This window comes from Aphis gossypii, chromosome X (assembly GCF_020184175.1).
Source record: "Aphis gossypii isolate Hap1 chromosome X, ASM2018417v2, whole genome shotgun sequence".
In the NCBI taxonomy this organism is placed as follows: Eukaryota; Metazoa; Arthropoda; class Insecta; order Hemiptera; family Aphididae; genus Aphis; species Aphis gossypii.
In genome coordinates this window covers 28,007,793-28,020,198 of record NC_065533.1, presented here as the reverse complement: position 1 = coordinate 28,020,198, position 12,406 = coordinate 28,007,793, and the positions used below count along the sequence as shown (strand labels likewise).

General features: G+C 30.4%; 1 protein-coding gene across 1 annotated transcript in view; it reads left to right on the top strand.

Moving 5' to 3' along the window:
• LOC114130544 (uncharacterized) overlaps positions 1–12,406 on the top strand; it is a 489,967-nt gene that overhangs the window by 75,693 nt on the left and 401,868 nt on the right. The gene's annotated exons all lie outside the window — the stretch shown is intronic.

Below are 12,406 nucleotides of genomic sequence, written 5' to 3'. Positions count from 1 at the left end.
TAAATCATCATCGCTAATTAACAGATATTTCAATCGAAATATATATATTATGCTTCATCTGTAGATTTCACTAATCAATTTGCGATATATAAATGTATTACAATCATGAGCTGCGCTGCGGTTCTCGTTATGTAGTCATAGCTATAGTGTAGTAAACAGACAAAAAAAAAAAAAATGTCAAAAGTAATATGTTTACTTGTTTATCTAATAGTAGATGAATATTTTACATCAACGTTAAAATATGCAAATTATATTCGATTTACTACAAATAAATGTCGTACAACGTTTTCGGTGATTTACGAGACATAATAATATAATGTGTTCTATAAAATGTTTAATTCAACGAGAAATGTTTTGAATTTTTTCCAACCCAATTGAAGCCGAATTCAAAACATTGATCGGGCGACCTAGGATACAAATGTAATTTGTATTAAAAAATTCGATTTCCTGTTTAAATCGTGTCGGCGTTTAAACCTTTGTAACGAAATAATACCATTGATAAACAACAGTTTTTTTTTCTGTTTTGTGCCGTTGATATTTTTTATTTTATAAAACCGTTTTTCATCATACATATAGGATGTCGACGCGAGCACACAATATTTATGCGACGGTGAAAAATATACATGTATATATTTTTTACATACCTATCACCTATGTTTGTTTTATAATTGTGAATATATATTTTTACAAACTTTTGTTGATTTGTTTGCTTTTGTTATTCTCGCCGCAGCGTTTGCTGTAGTACTACTTATGGCGCAAACAAAAATTAATACTTTGTCTACAATGCACATAGTATTATTGTAACGTGCACCGTTTTCGAAAAGTGATGTTATAAAATTAATTTTGACGTAAATAAAAGCTGCCGGTGAGGTTTCTTCCTTTTATAATGTATAAGACTAAAAATTGATTGCCGCCGTCAATCGGCATGTACAAGTAGATGTGGAAAACATTGGAACAAATATATTTTATATATCTTATTATATCGTAATTTGAATCAGTTACTTGTTTCTTTGCGGCATGTCTGTCAACACACTCAAAGTGTGACACATACTGACTTATTATAATAACTAAATGATTTCAATTCATCCGATCACGATCCATTACGGATAATCAATTTATTTACTAATCATTTGAAGAACGCATTAATTTAAAAAAACAATAGAAACTGTTTTTACTGTTACCTACGTATTATTAAACAATCGTTAGTATAATATTATGTTATATTGTTATAAAACAAATTTATAGGTAATCGACTTTATTTGTATCATAATTGTTTCAGTCCTTCGCTCTAAATTTGAATTTTACAAATTCATACCAATTTATTGTCATTATATCGTTGATTTTAACTACTATACTATGATACTATACTGTATTATATATATATTATACTTTATAATAATTTATAATTTATATTATGCTCTAAGGACTACGATTATAGATACCCATTCAGAGTGAAAATATGAATCTTTAGGTAGATACCGATTATAGCTGTTAGTTTTCAAGCAATCCCCCAGATTGGCCTTATAATTATAATGTTAATAATAATTATTATAATATATTAATTATCTATTCAATCACCATAATTTTAGCCATGCATAGCGATAAATACAATTTTAATAGTTATAGAAATAATAATTCGAGATTCGATTTTACTTTATGCAGCCTGCTGTTTGCGAGATATTTACACGATTTAAAAGCCCACAATGATTTCACTCGTCATCAATGACCAGAGTAAAATTCCGATCAAATTGTATTGATCTTGAGAGTTGTAATTGCACCCCATTTACATAGACATTTAACGGGTGGGATACTTCCTGTAGATGGCTCGACGGATAGTATTTCGAAACATTTCAGAAGATAAAGGCTACCGGTCCGCAGCGCGTTTACGGTAATGAACCATACAGACAGAAGCGGCGTTGTTGGTGATATGGTGAAGGTGGAGATAGTACCTAATAGAAGTGGTGTAGTAGTATCTCGCAAGGTAATTTGTCGATTCAACTTTATAAGTTTACCCGCCGTCGAGATACCGATGCGCCAACTTCCGGGTTCTTATCCGATTCGTTTATCCGTTCACGATGCCGTTCAGGTGTATCGGACGCCGCCGAATTTATATATTTATTTTACATCGGACGCGTTGTGCATGAGCTTTTGTGTGAGGGTTAATGTACGTGTGTTTGTGTGGGTATGCACAAAGTATAATGCGCGTATTTCCAGCGAGGGTGAAAATAACGAAAACAAATAAACGTTAAAGACAAAAACTTCCGAAGTGTTATAGTATTTTAAACATAAAATAAAACTTTTCAAAATATACAAAATGTGGACAGGTAAATCTAGCTGAGATCTCACATCAAAGGCTGGAAGTTTAACTGGAAAAGTGTCGAAAATCCTGACTTAAAGAAGTAAAAGCATAAAAATAAAACCGTTGAATATTTATTATGCAATATCAGGATGCAATTTGTATAACACGAAACGGCGTTCCTTTTAACTTAATTTAATAGACGTTAAACGTTATATTATAATTATTTTTCAAACCAAATCACAAAACAAATTATTTTATTTTATGAAATAAAAAACATCATCGATGAAGCTGTAAATATAATGTAGGTAAATAATATTATATATACACCATTTGTATCTATAAACAGTGATATAAATATAACTGTCAAAAATAAATAAGTCAATTTCCTTTTTTTTTTAATTTTATCTTTTCTTTCTTTCATAATCAGATAATCAGTGTTGTGTATTACAAATGATTTTTTCCTTGGATGTCATTTATTACTGTTTTGAAATTATGTTGTCACTTATCAATACAGTTTATAAGTAAAAAGTTTAATTTCTGTTATTCAAACTTGAATTTAAAAGATATTTTCGTTTTCTTGAATTAAAGAAAAAATAATTTATAAAATATTTGCATACCAAATATTATGCGTAAAGTGGATTAATAAGTGCATAAATAAAAAAAACGCTTTAAATCATTAGTATTCAAGCACAAAGTCGTACCTTCGTATTTTCTATCCCATAGAAATGTTTATACAAAGTATTAAAGTCGTTATAATCATACAAATAATGAAATATCCTGTTCATATTATATATCGTCAGAACTCGGGTAAAATCGTCAAAAGAAAATAAATTAAAAACTACCACTCATGAGATGGCATTCATAATTATGTCTGTAATAATGTTATGACAAAACACTATAAAGATACGGTTAACAATATTTATTAATAATATTAACTTTGTTGAGGTGCTAGTGAAAATATTGCTAAACCGGCCGCGGCGAGTATAGGTAGGTATAGCTGTTGTTGAAAAATACGCGCATATGTTAAAACATTAAAATGATATTGTTATTTATTCCCTTACATTATAATTATTGTTGACCTTAGGCATAGAAAAAAGTTCAGAAAACTGTTAAACTTTATTTTTAAGTATACATTTTAATATTTATGACTTGTTAAGTGAATCCAAGGTATCCGCGTCAATTAAAGCTAAAGTTTTTTTTTCTTTATGTTTGATGTACATATTACACCGTACATTTACGTGTTTGTTTTTTCATCGAACTAATAAGTTTTTTGACTTGACTAAATCGAAGTGCACTACTCGATCGGTCGATGAGTGATGTCATCAAATACCGTAAAAGAACTTCTGTCATAGAATTTGATCTCATCAGCATTAGATTGATAGCGGTGGTTACCTACACGTTGTTATCTTTAATAATATTGTTAATTTGGATTATTGAGTGCTGCAGTGTCCGTTTTTCCATGATTAAACGTAAATGTTTTTCGTTTCTCGACCCTACGACGGTTTTGAATTTTATATCGTTGTGTACTCAAGTCGTATTAATTACCCAAGAATAATCTCCCGGGACTCGAACTCGCATGCGCAACGTCAAAAAAGGTTAGTGAGCTAGCACCACCGAGAAGTAGAAACTTTTAATCCCCGTTCATTAGGTTATTATTTTTCTCTCACAAAATTTTGCAATACACCGTTCGTATATATTATAATATACATAAACCCGTAAAATGAAGGGCACTCGAATAGTGGTTTATAATTCAAACGTGGCCCGGAATTCACCATTTCCCTTCCTGTTTCCTACCCCTACCCGCCGTCACGACCACCGCTCTATTTCTCGAATTTGGCGAATGACTTCGGTCGGCTCTCCGGCCAACAGTTTTCGGGTCGCGATCGACCGCCGTGCTGGCCCGGATACTTACACCGGTCATCCCTAGTGTGCGATGTATATATATTATGATATTATACACATATGCGTTTACCGCCAAATGCGACATCATTGCCGTCCCGTGCACAAGGGTATAATATCACGTAAACATGTATGTTGTATACTCGGGACCACGCGACAATCGCCACTGATTTTCCGGGCATCCTGTCCGTGCGATTATTATGATTACAATAACCACCAATCCGAATACGACGTTTACTGCAGTATCCTTCATCCCGAAGTTTGTACGATAGTAGTAATAAAAATATTATACGACTCGAGAGTCACCGCTCGACGAGTTATATTACACTCGTATGATAAATACTGTTTACAATAGGGGTCGTCGCCAAGGATAATTCAAAAAGTAGTCAGTCCAATACGCCGTGTACTATATCACTGATGTTTTAATTTTACCGTGTTGTATACGAATTTAATATTATTTTCGTTGATTTCACCAATAGAAACGCGAAACGGGTATTTTTGTACGTATATACCTTTATACTATATAGGTATACGGTCAACGTTAAACAGTGTGGTAGGCTTATGTATACAAGCTGTTTAAAGCTTGCGTATATTGTATATATTGTATATACCAAGTGATCCACCACTAATATATAAGCAGGCCCCTAATGACTCAATAACGGTGTAGTTTCAAGAGACTTATAATTCCCACTCAATCCCACAGCTTTTTTTGCTGCCTTTAAATTTTTTACGGCAGTACATTATTTTAAATCTGTCGTAACAAATTATCATTATTATTTTTCTGTTAAAAATTATTGATAAAAAATAATGTATGAACATTTTTGTTCGAACATAGTAACAATACGTAGTATTAAGGTATTCAATAAAATGTCCACTATTTGTTATCTAAGAGGTAATGTTTACAAATTAAACTGATATAATAAGTGATAAGATCGCATTCAGGTATTTTAATATGATGATATTAATATTTAATCTATTTCAAATGTTCATAATAATAATAAACGTTCACCACTCGAATAACGAATGTACTGGCCATTTTGTTGGCGACAATAATCGATCGAAATCGGCTAGGTATCTAATATTTTTATACATCTGCAGTATGTGTACGCATATTACACTAAACTGATTATTATAATATAATATCGTATACCAAACACACGAATATTATAATAGTATTGTTTAACCATGATGACTTTGTTCGCTACGAAACTAAAATATGCGTACAGTGTTATTGGCGGCCGCATTATATGTTTGAAGTAAAGTCGTATTTAATATCAGTATACCACACACAGTGTTGTACAGTCTGCGCAGGTACATGCGTATTTATTGTAATCTACGACGAATGTGACGTAGACGCGTGGGTGAAATTAATCCGATGAGCGCTAAACATCCGACTGAACACGCTATGCAATTTGTTACGCATCAATAGATCGGTACCCGCCGTGTATAAACGATTACAGCCTTACGCGTAAAGAAAACCGTTTAATTTTGTATACGCCGTTTCGGAAACGGAGACGTGAACTGCTGCAGCTGAACACACACATGCGTGACACGCAACGGTTGATGTGCACTCGTAGACAAATAATTCGGGTCTGTCGTCGGCAATTATTGTAACAATATTTTGACTAGAACGCGTAGTTGTAGTATAAAAGGGTACCTTATACTTATTCCTCAACAAAACACAACAATATACTTCGGCACCAGTAAACATCCGAAGCTCGTATAGCAATGTCGACAGCGCTCATCGGCCGAGTGATTTTGTTTGTGTTGTTCAAGACGAATCGAAATCGAATGGCATTTTATATTAGGTACATTTCGTCGATCGCTCTCACAGCGTCTCGTCGTAAAGATTCGTCTGTGTATAAATATTATCATGGTCGTTATCAATCAGTCACATTTCGTGCTTAAGATCTTGAAATCTTCTCGAGATCGACGTCACTCTGTGGACAGAGACGTTAAATAAATATGTAGCTATAATTTTCATTATTATGACAAGTCAGCTGTCGTTTTGGCGGTGGTGGCGGCGGCGGTAGAAAATTGCGGAAAATTGTGACGTTCGTTCGTCTAGTCGCGTAGAGTACCTATATTATGTTTGTCCGGAGCGGTGTGGAGTGTTGTAAGTGCGATCGATTCGCCGTCGACAATGACCGCGGGAAATTACGACGACGGATCGCAATCGTCGTCGCTGCGGGTAGCGACGAGAATTCGTTGGCGGACAATGATAGATCGACGCGGCCGTTAAGTCACGCCCGGGGGTCGTCGGGCTGGGGTGAAACGGTTTCGGATATAAATTTAACACGCGTCTCGTCCGGCAAACGTGTATCGCCGACGATTTAACTACCCCTGGCCAACAACAACCGCCGTTCGGTTTAATTACGATTCGAAAGCGTTTACCGACCGCTGAATTCTGTATCACGCGTTACGGAGACCAATCGACTCTGTCCCGTTGAAACCTACAGGGACTAAGTCAAAAGCGGCGAGCTTCAAATAATCTTACCTATCTATATTTTACGGTTAAATAATAAAACTATCAATTTATTTGTTCACTGTTTTTCCTTAATTTTAAGCGCTAAAAAATATTGACGATTTAGTCGTTTTTCTTGTTTATATTTTAAAACAAGTGAACATAGACTAATTAAAATTATTATTTATGTTGAAAAGATATTAAAATTAATTTAAAATACGTACATTTACCGGTATTGAATAATAAATTACCAAAATGTGTATTTTCATAATAGTCAAAAGAAACCATAAATTTAAGCTTAAATTTTGTATTATATATTTACCTATATAAAACGATATTGAATTTAATTGCATCTGACTTAAAATTCTAACGATATTTGTATTTTGTACAAATATAAGGACTAACTCATAAGATTTAGTATAATATACTAAATAAAGTGAACAAATATTTTTAAAGGAAAATCGCATTTAAATGTTGAATTATTATTGTTGTAAAAATATTTTTAAAAATAAAATATCAATAAAATTTGAATACATACATATTTAGTATAAATGTTATGTCACTATGATAATAACCTTCAGTTATTTCTATCTGAATTACATCAAAACATCAAAATTGATTTTGTCAAAAACTATACCATTATTATAACAAAAATTACTCGGAATTTGAATTGTTTTATACTTTATATTGAATTAACTAACAACAAAAAAACTAATTTTTTTAACTCCGAGAAGGGGGGAAGGTACCACTACTCTCTCCGTGACCACCTTTCATCTTCGCATGAATCCTCCTTATGTATACAACAGGTTTTGTGGACTTGCCGTCATAATATAATACGGCTTTTTTCGGTAGTGATTTAATAATATGTCCCGTAATTGCACCGCTGTAGGGCGATATAACATAATTGATGACGGAAACCGGCTGTATTTCGATGCGTACAAAAGTTTCAAGTTATTAAAAAAATAATAATGAAATCACAAAATGATATTTCGACTATAACATCATAACGGCGACATAATAATAGATTTGTGTATCTCAATTGTACAGTAGTTTTATTGCTTATTCGTGTCTGATTTTATCATATTTTATTTTCAACTAAATTATAATCAAACTTAATTACAACAGAAATGATTAACTTTTGTTCCAACATAAAATGTTTTCAATGAAAATTTTAAGTGTTCAGTTTTGTATGATGTCGCGTTCATAAAACGCTCAGCAAACAATCAGCGTCTGTGCAATTCGTTCAAAGTCAAAATCAAAGATTGTAGATAATATATAATTTAAACGGTGACTCACAAACGGCATTTTTATAATTAGTTATACTGTAAATATTGTATGTGTTGATAGTCAAAATTAATTAATTTTTATTTTAATGGTTAATTACTTAATCCAAAATAATCTACTGTAATTACTGTAATTGTTAATGATTTTCCAAAAAGTTTGATCGCTAACTAATCTGTATATGTGGCTTATAAAATATAACTCACATTTTCTATTACTAAATTATTTTAAATTTTTGTTGGTTATTTATTTCAAAAATGTACTTATAAATGAACTTGACTCTGTTAATTATTTATTAATATCATTATAATATTTTGTGTCTGATTTTTGTGTATTTTATTATACTAATGATACGTTTTATTTTTTGTTGTCAATTATTTTTTCAATACCTATAATCTAATGCCACCGTTTAATTTACTTATTATTTTTGAAATATCTTCTTGCAACCGTTCTCGTCCGTTTTTATAGTTTACTCAAATTTCTCACACTATATTTGTATTTTTCCTGTGAATAATGCATTTACTTAACTGTTGTCACATCTTATTCAAACCATACAATATTATATGTATTTATAAAAAATATTTTGTACTAACATTAATCCACGATAAGTTTCTTAATTATACCAAGTAAAGCATTATAGTTACATTATTTTCCCACGTTTACTTGGAGATAAATCATAATAAATAAACAATAAATGCGTATTGTTATTTCACAAAACGTGACGTTTTTTTAAATCATTCTTTTTTTCGTATAATTCTATGAATACGATTCTATAGATGTACCTACTGGCTACTTCAAATTATATAATGGTTTAGAAAATAAAATATACATGTCCAAAGAGTGAATTGCAGTTTTGACTTTGAGTTGATAACAATGATTGTTCCATAATAATTTTGTTTAATGATTTTCTGTTTCGATTTACATCTCAAACGTTTTATAATTTTTATAAAACTATAGTTTTATTTTATTTAACAAGCAATATAATTTCCTATACGTTTTTCCATAGGAATAGAAATTGAATGACGTTCTGTGAAAATGATGTACCTAATAGCATACGCTTTGCGTATTGAACTTTTAAGGAAATAACACATTTTAAAGTGAAATTGTTTTAGAATACAATCTCATTATTAATATTATTTACCAACGAACAATTATAAGAACAATATAAATTTACAATACCAGTTTTGTTCTGAAATAGTGCACTAGGAGACATCAACGAATTAAAATTTGTACCCACGGTGGTTTTTCCTCCTAACTAGATACGTTTTATAACCCAGACCCCAGAATATATAATTGGGTTTGTAAATAGATCTATTGGTAGTATATGATTTCATAAACGCTCGTAAGACGACTGGTAGGAGTCACAATAATTAATATTAATATAATATGTTTATAATATACACATGAAAATCGAATCTGTCCAACGATGTGTAATGTTTATAATCCAGTATAAATTGAAAAAAATAAACAATTCTTTTTCATTTTTGACAAAAGGCACTAAACGCACTCTTAATATCTGTAAAACTTGGTTACATGTGTCGCAAGTATAGTACATAACAATAATGTACCTAGTAAGTAGTGATGATAATAATAATAATAATAATAATAATAATATTATGTACGATGAAAATGTCAGTCGGCCGGGATTTGACATTAACGATCACATTGTCATTCCAAAACCATTTTATTTTATCCCTAGGAACGTACGCACGCGCATTGTATTCAAAGAAAAATCTAATTGTTTTATGTATGTACATAATTTTACCTAAACAGTTGCGTGTCACCGTAATTGAAATCATTGTCGGTCAATATTTCATCATACATATTGGATAATACAGTTGTTTGGTGGCATAAAACAATAAACTATGTACCAGTATTATTAGTATAACGTAGCATTGCAGTTGTTGTAATAACGACTGCAGTGTTAGATTATTTGAATTTCGTCAAAAATTCCACGGTAATTTTTTGTGATAAATTACATTTTTTTTCGAATAAGAGTTATGTAATATTATAAACGTACCTAAAAATTGACTTAAACATTCTTTATACACCATTGTAGCACCATATTCTTTTCTATCTCAAAACGAAAATTTATATTACCTACATTTTTAAATTAAATCAAATCAAAAACTAATAATAATAATAATAATAATAAAATTTAACCGCATCAATAAATTAATTCGAGACGTTTTAATAATTTTTATAATAGTAAATACTCTAAAAATAGCTATCAAAATATATTATAACCACCCTACGCAAATTTTAACAAACGAAAAGTTTTTTTTTTTAATAATATGTTCATAATGTTCATTTTTAGTGATTTCATGACAATAATTTCTAAAAAACGCACTTAAAAATTGAATTATTATGTCTACATCAAGTATGAATTAGTTGATATGTATCGTGCAAATATTTTTTACAACTCAACAACATCCAACCCTCAGAAACTACATCCTGAATAGATTTAAATATAATATTTAAGATACATTATGACACGTTTCAATTCTCTAATTGATTATATTCTTTAGATATAAATAGCTATAGTAATAATAAGGTTAATATAGTATTTCTTCAACGATCGGTAGAATATATACCATTATACTCCAATCTGTTATAATAAAGATGTAAAACATATACCCACAAATATAATTATAGCCCAGATTTATATGTTTTAAAATATTATTTAGATTTTGCACTTGAATATAATTAGTGGTATTTCATTATTTCTTTAGATAGCGTTCTTGTTAGAAAACTGAAAAGTTTTCGACGTTCATGACAGCTCAAAAATGATGAACTTATTCTCTCGATTAGGTTTAGGTAAATTATGTATCAGTGATAATGTTATTGTAAAAAAATCATAGGGCAAGTATAGGTACTATCTATGGCCAAAATGTTAACCAAATTTTTGTAGATTCTAGTTATATAATTTTTGAGTATCAGAGTCCAGGGCCCTAAAATTCGATCAGCTGTGCGATTCTCTGAATTTTTCAGGTTACCTATGTGATATAACTATGATGTGTTGAGTTTAAGTATAAAATAACTGCTCCATACAAATTTCTATATTATACGACTCTGGACAGTAGTTTACAAGTGGTATTCGATGGGACAAGAGAGGACGATAATAATAATAAAGTTGGGTAGACCGTTGAGTTGAGTAAACAATTCGAGCACACGACACGAAATCAAACAGGAGGTACTACTTATACCTTATTCCACTAGTGAGATGTAAAACTGTTATAATTTATCTACTGTTTATTTAGAGTGTGTCGCAGTCGGCTGCGGATGAATTTATTTTATCTAATATGAGAAGTATAATGAAGTATTATACATGATTATTATATTATAACTATATTATTAACACTTAATATAATATAAAACATTGGCCATGGTTTTGTGTCGTATAAATTCACTGTATTTATTTGACATTAGATAATGTGTGTATATTAATATACTTTTTTTAAATATTGTACACAGTAGGTATATACTAGACTCGAGTTTATTATTATCATCGTCGGTAATACACATGAAATAATATTATAAATTACTAAAACACCATTAATTTCATTCAAACATACGTACTATCTCAGCTTAATTTTTAAGTTGTATTCTAATACATTAGGAATATTTTTAACTGTCTATAGTGATGATTTTAAGGGTTTTTTCAAACAATTTTTTTTTGCATACTGGAATTATTTAAAATAATTTTTGTTGACACTCTGTGTATCTATTTTATGCGGTTTCAAAAATATTGATTTTACAGTAGAAGGTAAACACCGGTGGTGCTGATTTTTTAGCCATTATATTGTAAAGCCAGCGCATATTTGCTGAAATAACTATTATTTATTTTAAAAAAAAAAAATAAATAAAAATACTGGCTTTTTAACGAAATTGATATTATATAATATTTTATATTACTTTTTTATTTCGTCGGTCTACCATTGACATACGCTATTATGTGGCATCAGGTGTTTGCTTTATTTCGACGGCATCGCTGTCTATATGCATTCATTAATCATTTATACACTTGTATGAGTATAGAAATAATAAAACCACAGATACTAGCGAGCGTATATATTTTACACTTGGCTTGATTCGACTATATACTATGTACAGTTGTACACTGTATATATATATATATTGTGTGCATATAGTATTTTAAAGGTGCACGGACAGCGTATGGAAATAATAGCTATCCATCCAAGAGTATTAAAGCTCAAACACGTGTATAATAGAAGAAAATTAAATGTTCTAATGCTTACTGCACGCATCCGCACATCCATTTTATAGTATTCATAACTATATTTTTCTTCAATAATGTGTTTATTCTTATCATATTTAATGCCATTCAAGTATAATGCCAATGCACAGTTTTAAGACTATATTACAAATAACTTCAAAATAAACTTTTATCTGGATACAACTAAAATAATATTCTATACTATAGATACTCATTATATATCTAT